Raw genomic sequence first — 24531 nt, forward strand, 5'->3', positions numbered from 1 at the left:
AGACGATGTGATTGAAACATACATGTGAAGAAGATGGATGAGAATTACATTACAAAATAATCCATGCCTTTATTAAAGTTCTTGTTCTATCGATTTACATGAACAATCATTGGACGTGAGCAAACTTCTCACCTACCAGCACTTATGTTATTCCCCAGAACAAGTTACTTACAATGCTATTAAATCTGAAACACAGAACTCACCCAGACCAGCTAGAGGGTGTTGCCGTATCATAAAACAAAAGAAAGATGGCAGCAGAGAGGGAAAAAGACACATAAGACCGATTAGACTGAGATAATTAAACATGTAAAGCAATGACAGTTTACTTGGGTGGATTTTTAAGGTTGGCCTAATGTTAGATGTTTAAACAATTCTTGTGGATGGAGGGAGAGAGAGCAGACACATAAAGTCATAGAAGGAGATGGTGAAAATGAAAAACAGCAAACCCGATGGCAAAGTCAACACTGGGATGATTTGATCAGCAGGAGGGTTGAAGTGAGCAGAGACATTAAACACCTCCAAATGAGGCTGAAAGGCTTTGACATGCTCGTCTAAAATTTAAAGTCCACATATGTCCCTTCAAAACTACACACAAAACTAAAAACGTATGGATTACAGGCACAAATGAAGAAGGTAGCTATTCCATAATATGACATAAGCAGTGACATCTCAATCACAGTTCCCATTAGTAAGTTATATTGTGCTACAGCTATAGATATTTGTTGCGTACCCTGCACAAGTCTGTCCTAATTTTGGGTAATTCATTAGATGATTGTTGCTTTCTGTACAGAGAGAGATTTTTTCAGAGACTAAATTCAGTGCTCATGTAGCTCAAACAATCCAAAACAAAATCAGACCATCAGTCAAAATGTTTATCTTATTTTCCTGTAGGTAGCAGCACAAAGTTTGATGACCCCCGCTTTGAGGGTTTTGCACTTATCCACCCTGTGTTTATGAAAGTGTAACAGCAATGACTGATTTGTAGTAGAGAGTAAAAGGAGGCCTAAAAGTGACATATGAGTCAGACTCCTGCCCTAAAGTGTGTCTCATCACTGATAGGAGTCTGAGACAAACAATCAGTCATTCTTCCCTCCACATAACATTTTCTTAACCAATGAGAGATGAACGAAAGCCTGAGCATCAGAATTTACCTCAAACTTCACACCTGAACAGAGAAACACCACATCAGAGAGAAATGATCTTCTTTGTGAAAGCTAAATGCAAACTTTTGACCTGAAAACCCCTGTATTTTCTTACGATGCTGAAATCTTGTCGTGTCTCAGGAGAGAACAATGTTGCTCAGCCATCCAACGTTTTTTCCCACATACAGTATTTTAGCTTTCCTTCTTTTTCTCATTTAAATGATTTACTGTAGAGAATGAACCATACAGTCATAATGATGCTAATGGGAGTGAAACACAAGTCAAAGGGAGGTTTAAATACCTTTGAATGAAAGCTTTAAAACTGCCTGCAGTATCGTAGTTTATGTGTTACTTTCTGTATTTACAGCTAGGGCTCTGGTAAGTATACGTGTACAGTGTGTGTGAGTACATTATGTGTGTGTGTGTGTGTGTGTGTGTGTGTGTGTGTGTGTGTGTGTGTGTGTGTGTGTGTGTGTGTGTGTGTGTGTGTGTGTGTGTGTGTGTGTGTGTGTGTGTGTGTGTGTGAGCACATGCCGGTCTGCACTATCTGCATTACTCAGTGGGCCTTGATAATTTCCCTAATCATGAAAGGGTTCTCAGAGGACATGACTTTAATATAGCTAATTACTGTGCCTTCCAACATTAACAATGACAGATAGTTAGGGAGGTGGCACAAATTGGGAACAAATTCCTTCTTTGTTCAAATGCAGAGCTACAGAAGTTCAACGATGCTGTGTTGTGCCTTTCCTCAAGAAAATCACTGTGAAGGAACTGTTTGAAATGTTGGAAAATTATCAAAAAAATTTATTGATAAGAACATTTACTACTCTGCCATCTCTGTTGTCCATTTAAAGCCTGGACTCAGCTTATTAGTCTAAAGACTGTAAAAAAGTTTTCCAGGCAGTCAGAAATTTCAAGAAATCCTTATTTTGGGATGAGAGATAATCTGGCACATAAACTGTACAACACGACAACTTGTAAAATTTTGCAGTTTTTCTTTTTAATCATGTTAAATGGTTAGCAATATTATGGTGGTGCTGTGATGAAAGTTCTGATTTTGAATCCAGTGCAAACTGCATGTGCAAGTGTGTGCACGCATTATGCTTTTTCTTTCTGTACTGGCTCTGTGATGAAAAGTGACCTCTCCTTTGCGTACCTCACCTCTCTGCCTGCAGCAACCCTGCAAAGAATAAGTGGTCATGCTGTAGTTGTCGTTGTCATGGATGGATGGTGGATAGATTAATGTTAGAAACTCTTCTAGTTGTACATTTTTCTACCCTTGGCCAAAATAGACGGAATGTTTCCAGGCTTCATGCTAAATTAAGTTATTTGTTTTGAGGCTTCAAGAAAGGACAGCAAATAAAAATGTTAACAGAAATAATGATTCCTACCTTTAATATAACATTCTCTAGCTGACATCATCATTGTCTGACACACTTATACTCACATGTGTTAAAAGGGAAAACATCACAGCGGGAATGTCCTTGTAGAACTTTTTAATTTGTCATCATATGCATTTGATTGCCAGATAATTTACTTGTACAGTTGCCTCCAGACATTGTGAATTAACAAGGTGGCTGCAGGCATGTGAAGTTGCGGGGAAAAAGAGATCCATTAGTATGTCTCTCTATATATGTCCTCAGTGCTTGAGGAATAATGTCATTAGCATCTCTCTCTGTGTCTGACAGGAAGTCAAAGGAGCATCTGCCTCTGTTATTCTGGTATTCTCAATTATTTTGCTTCAAGGCGATGTACTATTGGCTGACCTGACTGTTATTCCCCATGCCAATCGCAGAGTCCTCTATTTTATTTCAGAGGCAGACCATAGGGGTACCAATATGGTCCTTGGTTGGCAGGGCGCTGTGACATTATGTAATATTTGAATGATGATACATATATGATGCAAATGTAAAAGTTTTTGATCACCATAATGATTATACAGCACTATCAGCAGCCATAACCTTTCGTGAAAAACATTTACAGCCTGAAATGTGACAGCAGAAAAACAAGCCAGTCAGTATGTTGACTTGAATATTTGAAAGATTTCCTGAGAGCCTTGCCAAATTAACTTTCAAGTGGCAAAAGCCTTATTCTTGTATTCACTTAGGGCTCAAGAAACTTAAGAGCTGAATAAAGTCTCCAAAGTCTCCAGGAGCTTAACCTGAACAATCAGCAACGATCTTGTCATCAAGTTTCAAACAATAAAGTGTTGCTTTGCGTATTTAATGACAGCAAATAAAAAAGTGACACATTTTCAGTGGAAACTAACTAATTAGGAGCTCAAACATCTTTGTGGTTGACTTGCTTGCGAGCCATCTGCATTTGCTCCCAGCTGTGGCAGGTAGCACTGAAATGTCTCTGAGAAGCCAATCTAAACTCTCTGCCTGTAGTAAACACATAAGTACATTTCACATACATGTGACTTACAAAAACAATAATAACCTGATATTTATGTGGGTCAGAAAGACCGAAGTGGTGTTTTAATATTCCTTAGCTTTGTTAAGATATGGCAGATTAAACACTACCAGCATTTGAAACTGATTTAAAAGTGGATTCTGACAGTAACAGATGCCTCGGATTAACTGTCCAGACAATGCAGCTGGAAAACCACGCAGTTGGGGTTGTCAATTCTTTACCATGCTTTCTCCTTGACTACATCACACCAAAGTATGATGCGATGAGAAAAAAAAAAAAAGAAACTCAATGAATCAATAATTATACCCATGTTTTATACAAACTAAAGCAAGAGGCGCTTGTAAATCTGCATTTAATTCTTTATTTTTCTTTTTTTTGGAAGCAAAACAAGGTTGACTCATTAATCATTAGCATAGAGTTTAAGGATGTAGACATATCCCCCAGTCACTCTTATCAGTGCAAACTGTGCTCTGCAGAATGGAAACACCAGTAATAATAAAGCTCAAGGACAATCACTGCTAATCCAAGGTGAAAACAAGCACAAACACACTCATGCATGTACAGTAAACACACTGATTCAGGAGGAAAATGTACTCTGTGGGAAAGGGTGAAGGCGTGGTTAGAGGGTGAGGTGATAATGCCTGTTTTCCTATGTGAAATGTTTTTATCTCTGACGCTCTGATTGTCATTGAAGGGCCCATTTCCATGGGACAAAGTGGTCCCAGCATCCCACAAACTCTTCTCAGGTTCACAGCAACAACTACACCATACCTGTGAAAGTAAGCCTCCTAACAGGCACTGAGCGACTCTGGGTTGTCAGCTCTGTAGGTGTGCCTGCAGCTCAGTTTGTGTGATGAACCACTGCTCTTTGCCCTGCACTTCAGCTAATTGAAACAGATGGGGAAGTTGAGGAGGGTGAAAAGAAGCCCAGGAGGCAGCAGTGTTGACAGGAGAAAAGAGGCACAGGGCATTGGGAGGCTATCATGATTAGGACCCCCTCACTTTTCAAGCGTACGGACAAGAAATGCTATTCATGAAGTAATAATGCTTGGTGAACAAACCCTAATCTTAACTGATGAATTTTCACCAAGAAGAAAAAATCTAATTGTAACATCACATCCCAAGATGGCAGGTAAAGAAGTTCAAACACATGTACTCAAATACAGCTTTAAGGTAACATTGTACTTTCACTCCCATTTGAGCAACATTATGAAACAGAATTTTTTTTAGTAGGTTATTTTTCTTCTGCCTAAGCCTTCCCAACTAATTTCAACTTAAACATTGTGTTTTCTGTCTACTGTGTTCTCCTCTATGGGTTGAATACATTCCTTGTCTGTGAATGAGAGGAATAGAAGCTTAATTTCCTGTTCCCTTAAGTTATTTTGTCACTATAATGTCACTATGAAAAGAGGGTCTTATAGGTTAAACAAAAACAGCTATTAGAAACGTCCTTCAATGGCCAATTTTAAATTTTATGCTCTGAGCATAAATCATAGTCTGTACATTTGCACTTTTTCCTGATTAAAGAAGTTTAAACTTTTTTTTAACATTTTCATCTGTACCTCTATCTGAGTAAAAGCTGCAAATGCTGTTTGCATCCTTCATCTCTGATCTCGGGAGAACATTTACTGATAATGTCCATCTACTTTTGAGTTATATGGTATGAAGAAAGAATCAAGCAACATCAATACTTATTGAATAATCCTTTGAGCTCTCCTACCTGACAGATGAGTCCAAACACCAGACAAAGTTGAGTACCAGCAAGAAAAAGCACAGAATAATTCTGTTGTGAAAAATCCAGAAATTCTGACCACCATGCAGAAGATTCTGTAACTACTCTTTTGAAAGTCTAAGAAGAACTTGAATTCTTTGCAGCTTTCTAGACAGATACCTGGGAAAAGTGTGACTGCTGTGTTTGCACTGGCAGCCAAACTGCTCTGTCTATCCCTCTGCATCTGTGTTCTGTGTGCAACGTAGGTATGACGGCCTCTCTTTGTTGCGCATGGTAAGAGGATCCTGACAAGTGAAACAAAACCTGGCCATTCAAACACAGATGAACAGGCTTAACAGAGTCACACTGTGTCGATCTTAGCCAGGCATGGACAGACTAGAGAGAGGCAGCCAGGACTGAAAAGCTCCTTTGTGAAAAAAGTAAGGAAGAAAGCCTTTCAGCAACTGGCTAGTCATTAGCTATCAATGTGTGTTTGAATGTGCATGTTTCATCATGAGACAGGTTCAAAGGTTTTCCTGGGGAGGTAAAGGGGGTGATATAGCTGATGAGGGTCTGATAGTTGAAAGTTGGATCAGGAAATAGGATAAACAAGGTGGAAAGAATCACTTTTTACTGATGTAGATACTCTTCCTCTCTGTAGAGGTAATCCACACCTGTATTAAAAATTTACAATGATCTCTCTCTCTCTCTCTCTCTCTATTTGTGTTTGTTTGTGCGTGAATGGGTGCGTGTGTGTGTTTGATTGTTAAATATTTTCACATATTCAGTTAATTGTCTTTCCAAAGTGCTTTAGAACAAGATTTGACTGTTTGCTCAATAGTCTCTTGTTTTTCTGCAGTTTAGATCAAAGGTGTTCCTGTGACACCAGACAGAGAGCCAGACCGGGCTTCATGTTAGCTCCCACCTCGCCACTGGAACCGGTACATATCACAGCTGACATTGGGTGAGAGGCAGGGTCACCTTAAACCGTATACTAGTTCATCCCCGGGCCGACACTGAGAAAAAACTAACCCTTACTGACAATTTACAGTGAACTAATTAGTGATATTTCGTATTTTGGACAGTGAGAGTAAATCCCAAGTCAGGTGGATCCAAACCCAGGACCATCCTGTTGTGAAGCTACTGTGCTCTTTTATTTCACTGTGCTCCCCTTTAATAAAAATGATCTATAGCTGAGAATTATTAACAAAAATAATGATACTTCAAACAAATTCCCCCCCTACATAAAAATAAAAACAAACTACTATTTCTACTGATTGGGAAATGGATCAGTGATATCTGACCATTTTCTTATTACTTTTAAAGCAGCCTTTATTTGTCCAGATAGCATTACTCCTGATGTAGTCACTACTCACTATATCAGGTTGTCTACAGTATCTAAACTTAGTGAGCTTCTACCTGAAGTATTGACTCCTTTTACTGTGGCAACAGGATCAGTCAAAAACTACATTAGTGACCTAAACTCAGTTCTTTCTAGTCTTTTGGACTCAGTTGCACCTCTAAAAACTAAAACCATAGGGGTGTGCAGGTCTACACCATGGTTTAATGAGGAAACATGTGTTCTCAGAGGGACCTGCAGGAGTTTAGAGTGCAGATGGCGTAAATCAAAATCTAAATTAAGCTATATCTCTTGGCATGAGTGTGTCTTAAACTACAAGTGTGCTCTATCGACCTCTAAAGCTGCCTATTTCTCCAGATTAATAAACAAACATAAACACAATCCTCGATTTTCTGTTTCTTAGTGCTGCGTTTGACACTATCGATCACTGAATACTCCTCGACCAACTGGAGAGGCAGTTTGGTGTCTGTGAGTTAGCCCTTGCTTGGTTAAAATCTTGTCTATCTGGTAGGACACAATGTGTCTCCTACAATAATAAAACTTCCGCCTTCTCCGACGTCAATTATGGCGTACCTCAGGGGTCTGCACTTGGTCCTCTGTTATTCTCCCTATATGTTGCACCTCTTGGTCAAATTATACGCAGCTCTGGAATAAGTTTCCATTGTTATGCTGATGACTCACAACTTTACATGCCCATAAAAGCAGATGATTGATCTGAATTAATTAAACAAGAGGCCTGTCTTTCTGTCGTGAATAGTTGGATGTGTCGTAATTTCTTGCTCCTAAACACAGACAAAACAGAGATGTTAATCATTGGCCCTGCCCGACATAGAAACCAATTTGAATAACTAACAATATCTGTAGATAACTGTTTAATAACCCAAAGTTCAACAGTCAAGAATCTTGGAGTAACGTTAGATCAACTCTCTCCTTTGACCAGGATATTAAAGAGGTGACAAAGATCGCCTTCTTTCATCTGCATAATATCTCGGGGTTGCCGCGGCCTAGTACTAGGGGCCTTCAGATGGTTCAGAATACAGCAACAAGAATATTAACTAAAACTAGGAAATTTGACCATATCACCCCAGTATTAGCTGCATTACATTGGCTTCCGATTCATGTTAGATCTGATTTTAAGGTACTTTTATTGACGTATAAAAGTATTAATGGGCTTGCTCCAACCTACTTGTCTGATATGGTTAAACCTTACACTCCAATTAGGGCTGTCCGCTCTCAGAATACAGGTCACTTGTGTGTTCCTAGAGTTAAAAAGAAGTCAGCTGGCCAGAAGGCCTTCTCCTGTCATGCCCCTTTCCTGTGGAATAATCTCCGTATAGATATTAGAAAGTCTGAATCCTAGATATCTTTAAATATAGACTCAAAATGTATCTGTTCTCCCTAACATATAACATGTAACAGTCTCAATGTTTAGGTTTAGCGTAGGACGAATGCTGTTCAAATTTCAACATACTTTTACAACAAACAGTTGCACTGTATTAAAAGTCCTCAAAATATTTTTATTTTTCAGTTCACAAGAACTGAATTAAAGGAATAAGGATTTACGCTTGATAATTACAACTCTCAAGAGGTGCCACGGCATCTTTATAAACACACACATGCACACACTCACGCACACACACGCACACACACACTCGCACACACGCACACACACATGCACACACACACACACACACACACACACACACACACACATATGCTCTCTCAGCTGTCCTGATATTCCTCTCACTCTCCCAGCTGAGAAGGGCAGTGTCTGTCACTCATATCAATGAGATTTCTGGGTATTTAACTGTCTGAGTAAATCCTCTTCAGTCTCAAATTGATCTCATCTTAAGTGGTGCCAAATAAGACGTTTTATATATTCATGCTGAAACAGCAGAGCACTAGCTAAATCTGGTGGGGTCACCTTCAGGGAAAGCCTCAGCTGATCAGCTTCAAGTGTTGACCAAAAAAGGCAGATGCAGGAGAGAAAAAGTAATGTTTAGGGTTCTTTTTATTATTACTATCACATAGACAGTGAAAACTGTATGTTTTCATAAAAATAGTTTACACTATAATATTTTAACAGATGTGGGGAAGATAATTAAGAAAGTTTACTTTGCGGATGGATTGATAGATAGATAGATAGATAGATAGATAGATAGATAGATAGATAGATAGATAGATAGATAGATAGATAGATAGATAGATAGATAGATAGATAGATAGATAGATAGATAGATAGATAGATAGATAGATAGATAGATAGATAGATAGATAGATAGATAGATAGATACTTTAATGATCCCAAGGGAAATGCAGGACAACCTGATACCACCTGATACCATCACAATTGGGGCGGCAGTGGCTCAGTGGTAGAGCAGGTGGTAGAGCGGGTCGTCCAATGTTCCAAGATCGGCGGTTCAATTCCCACTCCCGGCCAAAAACACCCGGAATGTGAGCTTACAGTGGGAGGTGTCAGCTCACCTCTGGAGCGCTGCCGAGGCACCCTTGAGCAGGGTGCTATCCCCTTTACAAGTTGCTCACTGGAGGTGCACCACGAAGGAGCTGCCTGCCACTCTACCTCTCCTGCATGCCCACAGGCCCTTTGTATGTGTGTGTGTGTGTGTGTGTGTGTGTGTGTGTGTGTGTGTGTGTGTGTGTGTGTGTGTGTGTGTGTGTTACAGGCCTGTACACTCTATATAGATGCATGTAAACTACTTACATGTGTGTAGAGTGGAGTCTTAATTTCCCCTCGGGGAGTAAAACAGTTAATAAAAAAAGAAAAAAATAATCCTCACGACCGGTTAGTTTGCTTAAGCAATGCATTATATGATTATGACCATCAGATTTTTCAAAATGAAATCTGCACTCATTAGTGAACTGAACACATTTTAATGTCAAACATCGCAATCAGATATGAGCCTGGTTTCATGCAGGAGGGAGCCTGGCCTCAGAATGACTAACATCATGAACTATTCCTAGGTGTTGGTTCAGTGTGAGGCTGCTGATCATGTCAGCCACGTGTCTCATGTGCTGTGCAACTTGCGGTACAAAACTGGCCACTTACAAAAGTTCTGCCCATCCTGAAGACAATTTGTGACCTGGGCCTTTCCTGGCCTGGTAGCAATCAACCAAACCAGAGCGCTACTGTCTATCTGAGATTATCCATCCTTGATCATGCCAAATACATAGACAAAATCATAACAAGTCAGATGTAGTCACATTACATTGTATACTTCGCACTGAGAACACATAACCAATCCTTATTCAATCCAATAACAAGTCTAAGATATGGTATGATTCTGTTTGCCTCATGAAAGACAAAGTCACTGAGGTTAGAACTATGGTGTTAGAAAGTTCAGACAAATGAATCATTCTGGGGACCAAGACTGACTTTGTCTCCAGCAGGGTTGTAATTGCCATCATAGAATCAGGAGCCTCGGGAATCAAACAGAAAGACAGATGTGTATCATAGCAATGGAAAAGTTCTGCAAGTCCAGTCTTTAATTCCAAAAGAATATTTGGAGCAACACTCAGAATCCTCATTCACTAGGTGTTAAGTCATGGCCTGACATGAACTAGAGCAGGTGATAAAACACAAGAAGAAGTCAGACTGATGTGAAATGCCTGATATTAGTTATGTACTCTTTTCACGCAACTGTTGGTACAAGACTCCTCATTCTGAATGATTGGCACAGAATCCTGTAGTGTGGCGCCTAGATGAACATGGAAAATCTTCATACATTACAGGCAGTTGAGAAGCTTAAAGCAGTTATAGCATTCTCCCCATACACAGAGGCTCGGTTTCCTTCACAGGATCAATATCACTTGATCCAGATGTTATACTTTTCAGCTCTGTTAACGACACAGGTTCAGCCAGAGGTGGTGAGTGTAAATAATACTGAACATCCATCCATCCATCCATATTCTTCCAGTTATCCGGGGTCGGGTCACGGGGGCAGCAGGTTAAGCAGGGAAGCCCAGACTTCCCTCTCCCTAGTTACTTCGTCCAGCTCCTCCGGGAGAATCCCAAGGCGTTCCCAGGCCAGCCGGGAGACATAGTCTCTCCAGCGTGTCCTGGGTAGGACGTGCCCGGAACACCTCAGGGAGGCGTCCAGGAGGCATCCTAACCAGATACCCGAGCCACCTCATCTGGCTCCCCTCAATGCGAAGGAGCAGCGGCTCGACTCTGAGTACCTCCCGGATGACCGAACTTCTCACCCTATCGCTAAGGGAGAGCCCGGACACCCTGCGGAGGAAACTCATTTTGGCCGCTTGTATCCGGGATCTCATTCTTTCGGTCACAACGTCACCAGTTGAGGTAAGCAGCGCCCCATCCCCACTATACACTGTATTGATGCTGCACTGCTTCCCCCTCCTGAGACGTCTGATGGTGGACCAGAATTTCCTCGAAGCCGTCTTGAAGTCGTCCTTCAAAGCCTCACCGAACTCCTCCCACGCCCGAGTTTTTGCCTCAGCAACCACCAAAGCTGCATTCCGCTTGGCCAACTGGTACCCATCAGCTGCCTCAGGAGTCCCACAGGCCAAAAAGGCCCGATAGGACTCCTTCTTCAGCTTGACAGCATCCCTTACCGCCGATGTCCACCAACGGGTTCTGGGGCTGCCACCACGACAGGCCCCGACCATCTTACGGCCACAGCTGCGGTCACTGCCTCGACAATGGAGGCGCGGAACATGGTCCACTCAGACTCAATGTCCCCCGCCTCCCCCGGGACGTGGGTGAAGTTCTGCTGGAGGTGGGAGTTGAAACTACTTCTGATAGGGGATTCCGCCAGGAGTTCCCAGCAGACCCGCACAATACGTTTGGGTCTGCCAGGTCGGACCGGCATCTTCCCCCACCATCGGAGCCAACACACCACCAGATGGTGATCGGTTGACAGCTCCACCCCTCTCTTCACCCGAGTGTCCAAGACATGCAGCCGCAAGTCCGATGACACAACCACAAAGTTGATCATCGAACTGCGGCCTAGGATGTCCTGGTGCCAAGTGCACATATGGACACCCTTATGTCTGAACATGGTGTTCGTTATCAACAGTCCATGACAAGCACAGAAGTCCAATAACAGAACACCACTCGGGTTATCATCAGGGGGTTCATCAGGCCGTTCCTCCCAATCACGCCCTTCCAGGTCTCACTGTCATTGCCCACATGAGCACTGAAGTCCCCCAGCAGAACGATGGAGACCCCAGTGGGAGTGCTCTCCCACTGAACTGCTGTTTGGTGCATAAGCACAAACAACAGTCAGGACCCGTCCCCCCACCTGAAGGCGGAGGGATGCTACCCTCTCGTCCACCGGAGTGAACCCCAATGTACAGGCACCAAGCCGGGGGGCCATGAGTATACCCACATCTGCTCAGCATCTCTCACCATGGGCAACTCCAGAGTGAAAGAGAGTGGAGGTGAGCCCGACTATATCTAGTCGGAACTTCTCGACCTCACACACCAGCTCAGGCTCCTTCCCTGCCAGAGAGGTGACATTCCACGTCCCAAGAGCCAGCTTCTGTAGCCGGGGATCAGATCGCCAAGGTCCCCACCTTCAGCCACAGCTCACAATGCACCCGACCCCTATGGCCGCTCCCACAGGTGGTGAGCCCATGGGAAGTAGGACCCACGTTATCCTTTCGGGCTGCATCCGAAGGGGCCCCATGGGTGCAGGCCCAGCCACCAGGCGCTCGCCTTCGAGCCCCACCTCCAGGCCTGGCTCCAGAGGGGGTCCCCTGTGACCCGCATCTGGGCAAGGGAAAACATGATCCATTGTTTGTGTTCATCATTAAGGGTCTCTGAGCCGTCCTTTGTCCGGTCCCTCACCTAGGACCTGTTTGTCATGGGTGACCCTGCCAGGGGCAGAAAGCCCTTGACAACTTAGCTCCTAGGATCATTGAGACACACAATCCTCTCCACCACGATAAGGTGACAACCCAAGGAGGAGGAATACTGAACATTTTCTTGAATATTTCAATCAGTAAATGCTGAAGAACTCTCCTAATTTTGGTCAACAGTCAATAGAGATAATTCACTATATCATTATGATCAGGTTAAGGTGTCAACATTAAGACTTTTTTGGTTGCTTGTTGACAGGTTTTCTTTTTTAAAGGATTATTCAATAGAAAACCATGTCTTAATTCAAATTTGAATACTATAATTCAATAACAATTTTTTGTGGCTATTGCATTATTCTAATAATTTTATTGCCTTTTTGTAATTATTCCTGTCATCTTTTACACAAATTACTGTGCTGGATACAAATTACATTTCCTGGCCTCTTCTCACTAAACTGGTGTATTATTTATTCATCTTGTTAATAGATTACTTAGCCGTCCAGAGACAACCCAAGATACTTGCTGTAAGGCAACTTTGATGTTAGGCAGTGTGGACTGAAAAAAGATCAGCTCAAACCCATTTTAGATTGATCCACGCTATTAATGTAAGGCTGTCCAGCATCATGGCAAACATAAACATAAGATTAGGGTGAGAAAGCTCTCTTGGATGATGATGTGACATGTGGGACTTAATCTGAACTTGCTTGTTTCAGTCAATGTGTGTCTGGACATCTACTGGCTCACAGTTTCAGTTTGTGCTTGACTCTGTGAATTAACAAAATGTAAAAAACACTTGCTGGTTTTATACATGATCTGTTTTTTTTTTGTTATGTTACTGTGTTTGGTGCAGACATAAAGAGCCTTAGTTTCACAAGGAGCTGAGCAGATACAAGCATAACCCACAGCCAGGGCTTCCTTAAGTTGATGCAAACTGGAGCAGAATCAGTGCAATGTGATGACCTGTGTACACTGCACAGAGACCAATCCTGTCAGTTAGTGTATAAGGTATGTGACGTGGCCTTCTGTGTCAATACAAACTAGAACTGTCTCAGGATACAACAGGCTCTGCAGTTAAAAATAAGGTTACTTATTTGTGAATGATTTATGTCATTCAGAAATGAATTTGTTTTTCAACCAATGGTAAAGATAGAAGACAACAGAACTGGAAATCTCAATCGTTCACTCATTATGTAATTGGTTAAAGGGTAGACAATTATTATTACAAAGGGATACCAGACAAACCAAAAATATACTTCTTTTTTTTTTTTTAAAGGTTTGGATCTGAGGTTAAAGATCAGATGAGAAACTGCTTGAGCACAGAGACAGAGAGAGATGGTGTAAAACAGAGAATGACCTTTATCGAGCGTGACACAAAGAAATGGGATCTGGGTTTGTTGGCATTAGAATGATAATTGATTCAAGAATCTGGAGCGGCTGGAAGGCTCACCCCAGGAACATTGTTGAATGGGAGGTGATATGGAGTGTGATAGCTTACATATCTGCTTGACAGAGAACAGGTTTTAGCTCTGTGAAGAGTCCCTCCTCAAACTGATGTGTCTAATAGCTTGTCATGCTAATTTAGAGTCCAAACTATAATTAGACACTTTGTATTGCTACTTGTTAAATCATTTAGAGCCCTTCCCTGCTACTCGGCCATATGAAATCCACATGATTAAAACAACCCGACACTGAAAATGGGAGCAGGGATGATCAGCTGCAGGCCAAATATTCTCCACTGATGTCAGCACAGAGAGACTGAGCAGAATTATGAGGTTTATAAATACTAATCATGAAAATGGTACGACTTGGTTTGAATCATACTGTTTACCATTTATTGGAAACATAAGTAATTGTTAAGTAGTTTGTAACATTCAATAGTTAATTTTTAAGTAGAAATAATGGAATTTAAATGCGGCCCTATGGGATCACAAACCAGTGACAATTGAAAGCTGGTCCCAAGCCTAGACAAATGGGTTGTGGCAGGAAGGGCATCCAGTGTAAAACTTTGCCAAACAAATATGAGCCTTCATCTAAAGAATTTCATACCAGATCAGACGTGGCCTGGGTGAACCACCGGCACTGCTAAACTGCAGGGTGTTCATGGATATTCAGCTACTGTGGGTTAAAAATGAAGGAGAACAGTACAGTAGATTCTCAGGAAGAAAGAGAAGAACATATAAAAAGTTACATTGAATGTGGAGACAATGACAGGAAAAGCTAGAAAGTTGGTTAGCATGATGATCAGGAGGAAGGTACATTTACTGTATGTGCAGGGAAGCAGGCGGAAAGGCAGTAATTCAAGAAGCTTATGGGAACAGGATAAAAAATGTATTTACTATTAAGTTGATGGCAAGAGAAATGGAGGTGTGGTCATTTTAAAAGAAGAGTTAGGCAAGATTGTCTTGAAGGTGAACAGTGTCAGATCATGTAATGACGGTGAAACTTGAAATGTATAATATATGTATGCTATGTATAGTATAATTAGGGGTACTCACAGATAGAAAATGAACTGGAGGAGAAAAAGGAATTTTGGATGGACGTGGGAGAGGTTAGTCAGAGCATTCCAGAGACAGAGAGACTTGTAGTTGGTGCAGATTTTGATGCACATTTTGGGGAAGGCAATAAAGGTGATGAAGAAATGATGGGTAAGTTTTGCATCCAGGAAAGGAACTTGGAGGGCCAGATGCTGGTAGACTTTGCAAATAGAACGGGCATGGTAATTGTGAATACGTTCTTCCAGAAGAAGCAGGAACATTTGATGACCTACAAGAGCAATGATAGAAGCACCCAGGTGGATTATATTCTGTGGAGACAATATCATCTTAAGGAGGTCACTGACTGTAAGGTAGTGGTAGGTGAGAGTGTAGCTAGACAGCATAGGGTGGTGGTGTGTAAGATGAAACTGGTGGCGGTGAAAAAGATTAAGAAGACAAAGGCAGAGCATAGAACCATGTTGTGGAAGTTGAGAAAGGACGACTGTCGAGCAACTTTTAGAAAAGTTTCTCACCTCACCTTAATATTCACAGATGTCCTCTCATCATTCTCAATCTGCCCCAAACACAGGGCAGATTGCACAGTGGACAATATCCAAGAACGGCTGCTAAAAAATTAACTGTGAAAGGAAAATAATCATTCTGTTAAGTTATGTTTTTATCACTGTTGTGGTTCCAAAGTCACTAAGAGTGATCAGGTCATGTACTGTAACTGAGCAAAGCACTGGAGCTGCTAATGAAGGACTTAACAGTCTTGTTTATAGTCTTTACTGTGTAATATATTCATTTACCAGCAGTTTGTCATCTGTGAATGACAAATCTTACAAGGGAACAGATTTAAATATGGTGTTCCCTTGTGATATGAATGAAAAAAAGGAAGACGCTCTGTGATATGTGACATTTTGTCATGTTTATTTGAATTCTGAAGGTTGGGATTTCATTAAATCCGAGCAGCGCTCCATCTCAGTATTTAATCAACACGGAACATGGGAGGAGTATGGGTCAGCGTTGCTGTTTGGCTATATGTGTTCCAACTACAGATGATGACAAAGGAAAATTCATATTGGAAAATTTAACAAATTACCATTTACTTTCAAAAACAGTGTTTGCATGAATATGGAAATGAAAAACTGATCTCTGTGATTATGCTCTTGTAGTAGATGATAATAAATTCAGACAGAGCTGTTTACAATCGAATAGGCTTTTCTTTCCCAGAGGACAAGCTGTGCCAAAGCACATCTCAAGGTGAGCTGAATAGGAGAATGGAGGAGCTGTGTTGATAAATCTCAATATCCATGTGCATTTTTGAAATTTGTGTCTTGTAACACTCAGCTGAATATATATTTTAGCTTAGCTTTTAACATACTTCATTCAACTCACAGCCCAACCAGATGGCACCTAGAGAGCACAAACCTCTGCCAATGCATTTAAGTTTCCCCATTGTGTCATTGCAGTGAAAAGCAACCATCTCATGAAGGTTGGACTTTCATATATAACGTCTTGATTGTGAAATCATTCCCTTTAGTGACTGGAGCTTGGTACTACATTGGTATCCTTATACAGTATGTTTGACAGTCACCTTATTCAGAAAGAGCAACAATTTAGGAATAGCAGGTTTTCAGGATCTTCACATTTGATGAGCAATTGCTCAAGTAGTTTATGCGTAATTTATAAATAATCGGAAAAACTAAAGTACGGGCTCTGCCTATTCAAATTGATCCAATTCAAAATGTTGGTTCCATGTTGGATTATTCCTTATTATTTACCCAACTGTTCTGCAGATTCTCTTAAAGATTCTTCCAGTATTTTCTGTGTAAAAGAGTGGGTTTTTTTTTTAAATGAAACCAAAGGACTGTGTCCTTTTATCCTAAATGTAATGGGTTATTCATTGAGATATTCTCAACCATCCCACTCAGTTTAATGAAAATCTACCAAGTAGTTTTTGTGACATCATGCTTAGAGTCAAACAAAGGTATCTCCTTGGCAGAGCTAGTAAATGCAGCAGAAACTCAATTTTGAAAGTGTGTCAAGGTCTGCATGAGATTATTCTTCTCTTGTCAGGTCTTTGTACCTCTCAGTCCCACATGTCTGCATAACAAGAGCAGGTATGATTCAGTCATAAAAAAAATACCCAACAACAAATCCCTCTGAAGCTGCTTTTTGTTACAGACACCAGAAGGGTAGTTGGAGGATGGTAGTGGGCATGAGGGCCACTCAAATTCTCTCTGACCTTTAACAGGAATCTCCATCATCACAGAAAAAAGAATGAGAAGGCAGCCTCCACACACGTCCCTGAGACAGAAGTCTCTGCCCCTGAGGCAGAAGTCTCCACCCCTGCCACAGAAGTCTCCACCCCTGAGATAGAAGTCTCTGCCCCTTAGGCAGATGTCTGGAGGTGTCAGCAAGTAGAAAATACACATGAGCAAGGATTTGTTTCAACCTGGCTTTGTTGTCAGCCGAACTAGCTCACCTATGCAAGCAGCCTCCACAAAAAATCTCACCCAACGCTCTTCTTCATGGTCTCTCTGTAGCTATTTATAACAGGCCATTCCAAAATGTATTGTCCCACTTACACAGTAAATCACAGTAAATCCTGTGCTTCATGTGTAGTGTAATGCTTTTTTTTGCTAATTAGTGCTAATATAATTTCACTTTTGACAAGTGAGAATGTTGTGAAGTAAAAGCATCAGAGGGCTGACAAGAAGCTAAGCCATGAAGGTCCAGATAGGCTGGGATTTCGATCTTTGAGTTTGTGTACATCGAATCTGGATTTAATAAATGTGTTTGTACAACAAGTGAATGTTTCAAGTCTGCACTCTGTACCTGATATTTTATTCTGATTTGAACTTTTTAATTCATTTTCATTTCAACACAGATGACTGACAAAAGATGATGCTTCCTTCTTAAGAATTAGAGTTCAAAATGAAGGAACTTATCTGACTAGTCAATCTTGTGTAACAAACAAACATGTATGTTTCTATTCAAGATGATTATTTTAACAGTGCACACTCCGTGATCTTTATTTGTAGTTCATCAGAAATATGAACAAAACCTGAATGTGTATTGCTTCTGGTTAGTACAAACAATCTCAGGTAAACGATTGATATGAAAAAAAAAGAATATTTCTGATTAATTTTTCATTTTTATTTACTTGAATCTGCTCTTTTTGAAAACTTGGCAAAATAACCCACCCTCTCGCTGTGTAGCATCTTTCTTTGGGGCAGCGCATCTCAAGTGTTTTGTGTTAAACACCCCTAGAAGGAAGAAAACATTTTGCGTCTCCTCCAACATGTATACTATCTGAGGTGTGTGTGTGTGTGTGTGTGTGTGTGTGTGTGTGTGTGTGTGTGTGTGTGTGTGCGTGTGCGTGTGCGTGTGCGTGTGCGTGTGTGTGTGAGAGAGAGAGAGAGAAAAAGACAGACAGACAGACAGACAGACAGACAGACAGACAGACAGACAGACATAGAGAGAGTAGTTGGGTGAGTAGAAAATGACAGTAACTCTCATTTTCACTGTAATGTGTCTTCAGGGTTTTGTACACAGGTAACTTGCAGTTCAATAGAACATTTGCTCTATGTTTAGCATGATGCGCATTTCTGTATGTGAAATAGAGTGCATATTAGCCTAGTGTGTCCTCAAACATTTATGAGTTCTTCCAGCTCATGTTGCTCCACAGAGGCCTGTTAGATTTCATTGCATAATTCTGTGTTGTGTTCCAGCCTCTATTGTGCCACTGAACCTCTGTTTATTCGCCAGGATGTTTTCTATCACTGTTCCCTCAACTCACAATCCAGACTAACAATGAGTTTTCATCATTGAAAGGACTGGCTTGTACAGCATATCGTTGCAAAATGTGCCCATACAACTGCCTGAAGCAAATCTTATTAAACTAAAATAAGCCAAAACAAATTTGTGTAAAAAAAACCATTATTCATTGCAAAGATCTGCATTTTTTCTTTGCCAAATTTTCAAACCACCATCATCAATTAGAGAGTCTTGGGTTTAATACAGACCAAAAAGCTTGATCAACTATTTTTCCTTTGTTAACAAAAGCATTTTGAACAGGCACAACAAATTGAGGTAAGTGGGGCTGCTTGGGTCCTATTACCTAGGCTGTTAACATAGACTGTCATGTCGTACATGCAGTAAGCAAACATGGGCACAACACATGCATTAATAACAGCATTATCAAAACTTAGAAAAGCTGAGTGAAAACTACGTTGTCTGAGATTTCTGGAGAGAATTGTATGCATTTGTTCTTCTTGCAACAAGCTCTTTGAGGAGGATGTGAATCATTTCCAAAAGTAGAAAAATTAAAGTCACTATTAAGCTGAACAAGGACACTTTAAAGAAACTGGGGAAAGTCTCTGTCTTTTCCTTTTGGCTTTTTCCTTCAGGAGTCGCCACAGCAAATCAATTTTGCCTCCATCTGACCCTGTCTTCTGCATCTCTCTTCTCTCACACCAACTACCTTCATGTCCTCTTTCACTACATCCACAAAACTCCTCTTTGGTCTTCCTCTAGGCCTCCTGCCTGGCAGGTCAAAACTCCACATCCCTCTAAACTGGGGAAAGTATACAAGAAATTAATGGACTCAACACTCAGAATGGGCAACAGACACAGATCCTCTTTAATCAATCACGGCACAGCAAAGAACATACAAATGTGCTGCACTTAAGATTACAAAGCCAAAAAGTTTGTGATTTGGTAGCAGGTCTCATGTCTTTCCAGAGGATCGTGGACATTTTCAAGATGTCCATGAGGACTGTATACATGTTCAGTAATGACACAAGTTCAGGGGCAGAGATATTTTCTCACGTATTGAGTTCATAGAAACACCGAATGTCTTGGAATGTCTTGAGTCACTTTGACAACATCAGCCCTGGAAAGAAGCTCCATCTTTTCATTCACAATCCCTTTCTTTTAGTAGTGTCACCACATATCCACATAAAGCTAAACAGAGCTACAGCAGCAGAATGTATTGATCTGCAAGTTGTGGTACTGTTAGAGTAATGCGTGTTTTTGACTACAGGTAGTCCTGAACTCACGAACATTCGTAAATACGAAGAAACACGTGCCGCCATATCGGACTATTGTCCTGCAGTTCCCTTTTCCGCCACAGCCCCAACTGAGCAGCATCGCTGCGTTTGTGCAGTTTCAACACTAGCTCATAGAGTTCACAAGTTTTGAAGCTCCCCTCTTGTTATTTTTGTTGTTGTCTCTGTGAGTATCTCATAGCATCAGGCTTCATACCTTGGGCACATTACTGTTTATCATGGATTTTGTCATCCATGATAAAGGCTAGTGTTGACAGCGGTAGTGGTGACCATGTTTTTGATGATAACTCAGCCTCTGACTGACAATAACGTCCCCTACTTTCTTCTCTTCCTTTGCTCTAAAGCAGCGGTTCCCAAACTTTTCAGTCCGCGCACCCACTTCTACCGCCTGACTTAGCTGACGCACCACAATGTCCAAAACATGGGAAAAAAAAGAAAGAAAAGGTGTAGTCTTTATAGCCATATAGGTATCAAGTTTAATAATAAAGGCTCCTGTTAACACAGAATAGATTGTGCAATGATGGGCCTAATGGTCTCTCACTTTAGAAATGGTGGGGAGAATAATAGTAACAATATAAAAATGACAATATTTATAGTTTAAGTCAAAATGGTCGCCGAGCGAGCTGACTACAGGTGAGTGATGAACAGCAGTTATTACTATGCAGGGCTCGAAACAACTTTTTTTCTTGGTAGCACTGGTGCTCCCAAATGTAGAAGTTAGTAGCACCAGCAAAGACTTCAGGAGCACCTACCCAAAAGCAAGGCAGTGATGGAGCGATAGAGACGCTCCGTCCATCTCCGTTCCTCCTCTCTCCCTCGCCCAGGAGAGCAGCCGCAGCTGAGGTCTCATTGTTTCCTGGCAGGACCGCAGGAGCGCGGTCTCACAAAAAAAGGCGCACCAGATTTTTTTCCCTAGTCGCACCAGTGCTCCCAAATATATTTAATAGTCGCACTGATAAAAATTTGGGCGCATATGCGACCAAGATAGGCACAATTTCGAGCCCTGCTTTGTAACAAATAGACCTATTTAACAAACTGTAACATTTATTAAATGGTAACAAATATGCTACTCCGCCACAAGGAATCAAAATAACATACGCCCAATTTCAACATCATATTTTCTCTTTCGAGTACGAGTCTCATTGTGTTCTTTACCCCCTTCTCCCAATGAAGTGTCCGGTTAAGTTTTCTGTGTTCTGTGCTCCTCATTTTAAGTTTCCCCTGTCTCGTCATCATCACTCTCTTTTTCCTGCTGGATTTCTTCAGCCTGGTAGACTGCATAGCTCTCAGTTGTGGCCAATGTATTCTTATCTCTTTCATTTCTCCCAGATTTAATACTGGACAGACTCCCCGTTTTTAACCAGTTATGCATTTCAGCATATTATTGTTGTTGCTATCACAACAAGCTAGCACATAGCTAGCAGAAAGCCAAGTGCATTTTGGGTATTTTTTTTTTAATTTAAAATTTTCCCTAAATGTTTTTTAATTGAAAATTACAAATGATTTCCGTGAATGAATTTAAATATTTAAACTGTTAATCCTCCATTAAAAAGTGTTTAAATTATTTATTTAATTATTTATGTATTTCAAGGTGCTCAGCTGCCATTACACTCGCACACCCCCTACGGCAGCACGCGCACCACAAGGGGTGCGCACCACACTTTGGGAATCCCTGCTCTAAAGGTAAGTCGCATGCTACATCCTACAATATCATGCAGTATTTCATAATATCTAAAGATTCTTGACTCTTCTTTTTGGATGCACCTAAGAAGTTTCTTTTTTTTTTAAAGATTTTGATCAAGAGTTTGAGAGGATTAAATTACAAGGAGCTAAATCTTACCATAAACTAATCTGAATTCAAAGCAATCGTGTGACTTAAGAATGAAGCTTAACGTAGATATACGTACTATACATACGTATTGTAATATGATTATGTTTTATTATTATTTATTTTTATTTTCTGTCCGTAAACACTAACTGACTCTATCACTGGATGCTGAACCCTTAATATTTTGCTATTTTATGTTAACTATTTGTTGAGCTGACTGAAAACTTAATAGAAAAATAAAGAGTAATCAAGCATAAAGTGACGTGTCAGACTTTTGATTAAAAGGAAGCACATCAGCATGTCATGCATGTAAGTGGGGTGGAATACAACAGTGGCTTAGCCTCCACACCCTCGAGGATAAAATTCTTTTTAGCTGATATAGAGATGTAAAGTTCCATTACGGTACTAAGAGTACATAATGTATGTGTTGTTTTTATGTCATGTTATTATTTCTGGCAAGTCTTATGGAATAGTACTTTGTAATTATAGTAGTAATGGCATTTAAATAACCTCAAATGGTGATTATAAATTTAAATTGAATAAATAAAGACTTAAGAACCATTCAATTTACGGAGTACCTCTTGAAAAAAATTTGGGAGTTAGGGGGTTAGGGTTAGAGTTAGGTTTAGGGTAAGGGTTAGGTTTAGGGTTAGGGTTAGGAGTTAGGGTTAGGGGGTTTAGGGTTAGGTTTAGGGTAAGGGTTAGGGGTTAGGAGGTTTAGGGTTAGAGTTAGGGTTATAGAGTTAGGTTAGGGTTAGGGTAGGGTTAGGGGTAGGGTAGGCTTAGGGTAGGGTTGGGGTTAGGGTTGAAGGTTAGTGTTAGTGGTTAGGATGAGGAGTTAGGGATAGGGGTTACGGTTTAGTGTTAGGGTAGGGTTTGGAAAGAGTTAGGGGGTAGGGGTTAGGGTTAGTGGTTAGGGTTAGGGGGTTAGGGTGAGGGGATATGGCTAGGTGGTTAGGGTTTAGTGTTAGGGTTAGGGTAGGGTTGGGTTTAGGGGTTAGGGGTTAAGGTCAGGGTTAGTGGTTAGGGTGAGGGGTTAGGGCTAGGGGTTACGGTTTAGTGTTAGGGTTAGGGTTAGGGTAGGGTTTGGATAGAGTTACAGGGTAAGGTTTAGGGGTTAGGGTGAGAGTTAGGGTTATGGTAAGTTTAGGGTTAGGTTATGGTAGGGTTAGGGGTTAGGGGATATGGTTAGGGGTTAGGGTTACGGTTATGGTTTTGGGTACGCTAGAGTTAGAGGTTAGAGTTGGGGTTAGGGATTAGGGTTGGGGGTTAGAGTTAAGGTGAGGGGTTAGGGCTAGAGGTTAGGGTTTAGTGTTAGGGGTAGGGTAGGGTTTTGATAGGGTTAGGGTTAGGGGGGTTAGAGTTAGTGTGAGGTAGATACTTCAATATGCTAGCCCACAAAACCAGAATTCAACACATGCAGTGTTTCATAGACTGGAAGATCAGATTCAGGAAAATGCACCTGGAATAAATCTGACTAAATGGGGGGGTTTTTTCTCCTCATGAATGCTGTTAAGGCAAAATTTTGCCTGATAAGAGAGGGGAACCATGATCCAATAGTTCCCACTAGTGTTCAGACAATTTACTTGCACCTTATAGAAGTGTTTCACAAAAATCATGGGTCCAAAAATACTGCAGCATTATCTTTCACAGTTCAAGTACACATTCCCACAATTCAGTGTGAAAGGTGGCAAGAGATTAACTCTTTACCGTTGGCTCATATCGCAGTCGAAACATGCTCTGGATTTTGTTACTCAAATACACTCACATGTGAAGATAGATGGGAGCTTGATACCTTACTCTGAAGAAAAGGGGTGAGAAGTGAGGACAGACAGTTAAAGAGGCTTCCTTTATTCCCTTCTCTTTCTCTTTTCTGTCCAGAGAGATGGAAATGTAAGCTGAGATTCAGTTTCCATCAGCTTTTCAGGGTTGTTTTGGGCGACACGTCCATCTGCATCACACACACACACACACACACACACACACACACACACACACACACACACACACACACACACACACACACACACACACACACACACACACACACACACACACACACACACACACACACATATATATACATTCCACATTCATGAGACATTTGTGACCATTAGGTGGTCATATCAGGTGAGTCATTAGTTATGGCTCATAAGGGTGGTTCAAAAGGGTCATAAATTGTGTCTTTTGTTTGTTGGTTGATTTTTTTATTTTTAATGTAACCTGCACCCTAATTTGTGAAATGCAATAATGCTGTTCCCATAATGTAGAGGGCACAAGCCAGTGTCTTACTGTGCCGGTCCCAAGCCCGGGTAAATTCAGAGGGTTATGTCAGGAAGAGCATCCGATGCATAACTCTTGCCAAATCACTAATGCAAATCAAATCTATGACTTCCATACCGGGAAGAGAAAAGGATGCAGACGACAGGGTTAGATGGAGGCAACTGATTCGCTGTGGCGACCCCTGGAGGGAAAAGCTGAAAGGAAAAGAAGAAGAATAAAGCTGGTCCCATGTATGATATTAGGGACGAACTATGCAAATTCTAATTCAAAGGTTATCATAATTTATTTGCTCATGATGAATTTCATTTACAAGCTACTGAATTTATTCTTACAATTTTTGTACTTAAAGAAATACATTTTTACAATCAGGACTAGATAAACGGAATTCAGATTTGAGATGAT

The 24531-nt window shown here is 41.0% G+C and overlaps 1 protein-coding gene across 2 annotated transcripts in view; it reads right to left on the reverse strand.

Moving 5' to 3' along the window:
* shank3a (SH3 and multiple ankyrin repeat domains 3a) overlaps positions 1–5498 on the reverse strand; it is a 183565-nt gene extending 178067 nt beyond the window's left edge. For both annotated transcript variants that reach the window (XM_068313426.1, XM_068313427.1), the window contains exon 1: positions 5278–5498. The gene's annotated coding sequence lies outside the window, so the exon portion shown is untranslated. The remainder of the gene's footprint in view (positions 1–5277) is intronic.
* Positions 5499–24531: the final 19033 nt, after the last annotated feature.

The sequence above is a fragment of the Antennarius striatus genome, chromosome 4 (genome assembly GCF_040054535.1).
Source record: "Antennarius striatus isolate MH-2024 chromosome 4, ASM4005453v1, whole genome shotgun sequence".
Classification (NCBI taxonomy): domain Eukaryota; kingdom Metazoa; phylum Chordata; class Actinopteri; order Lophiiformes; family Antennariidae; genus Antennarius; species Antennarius striatus.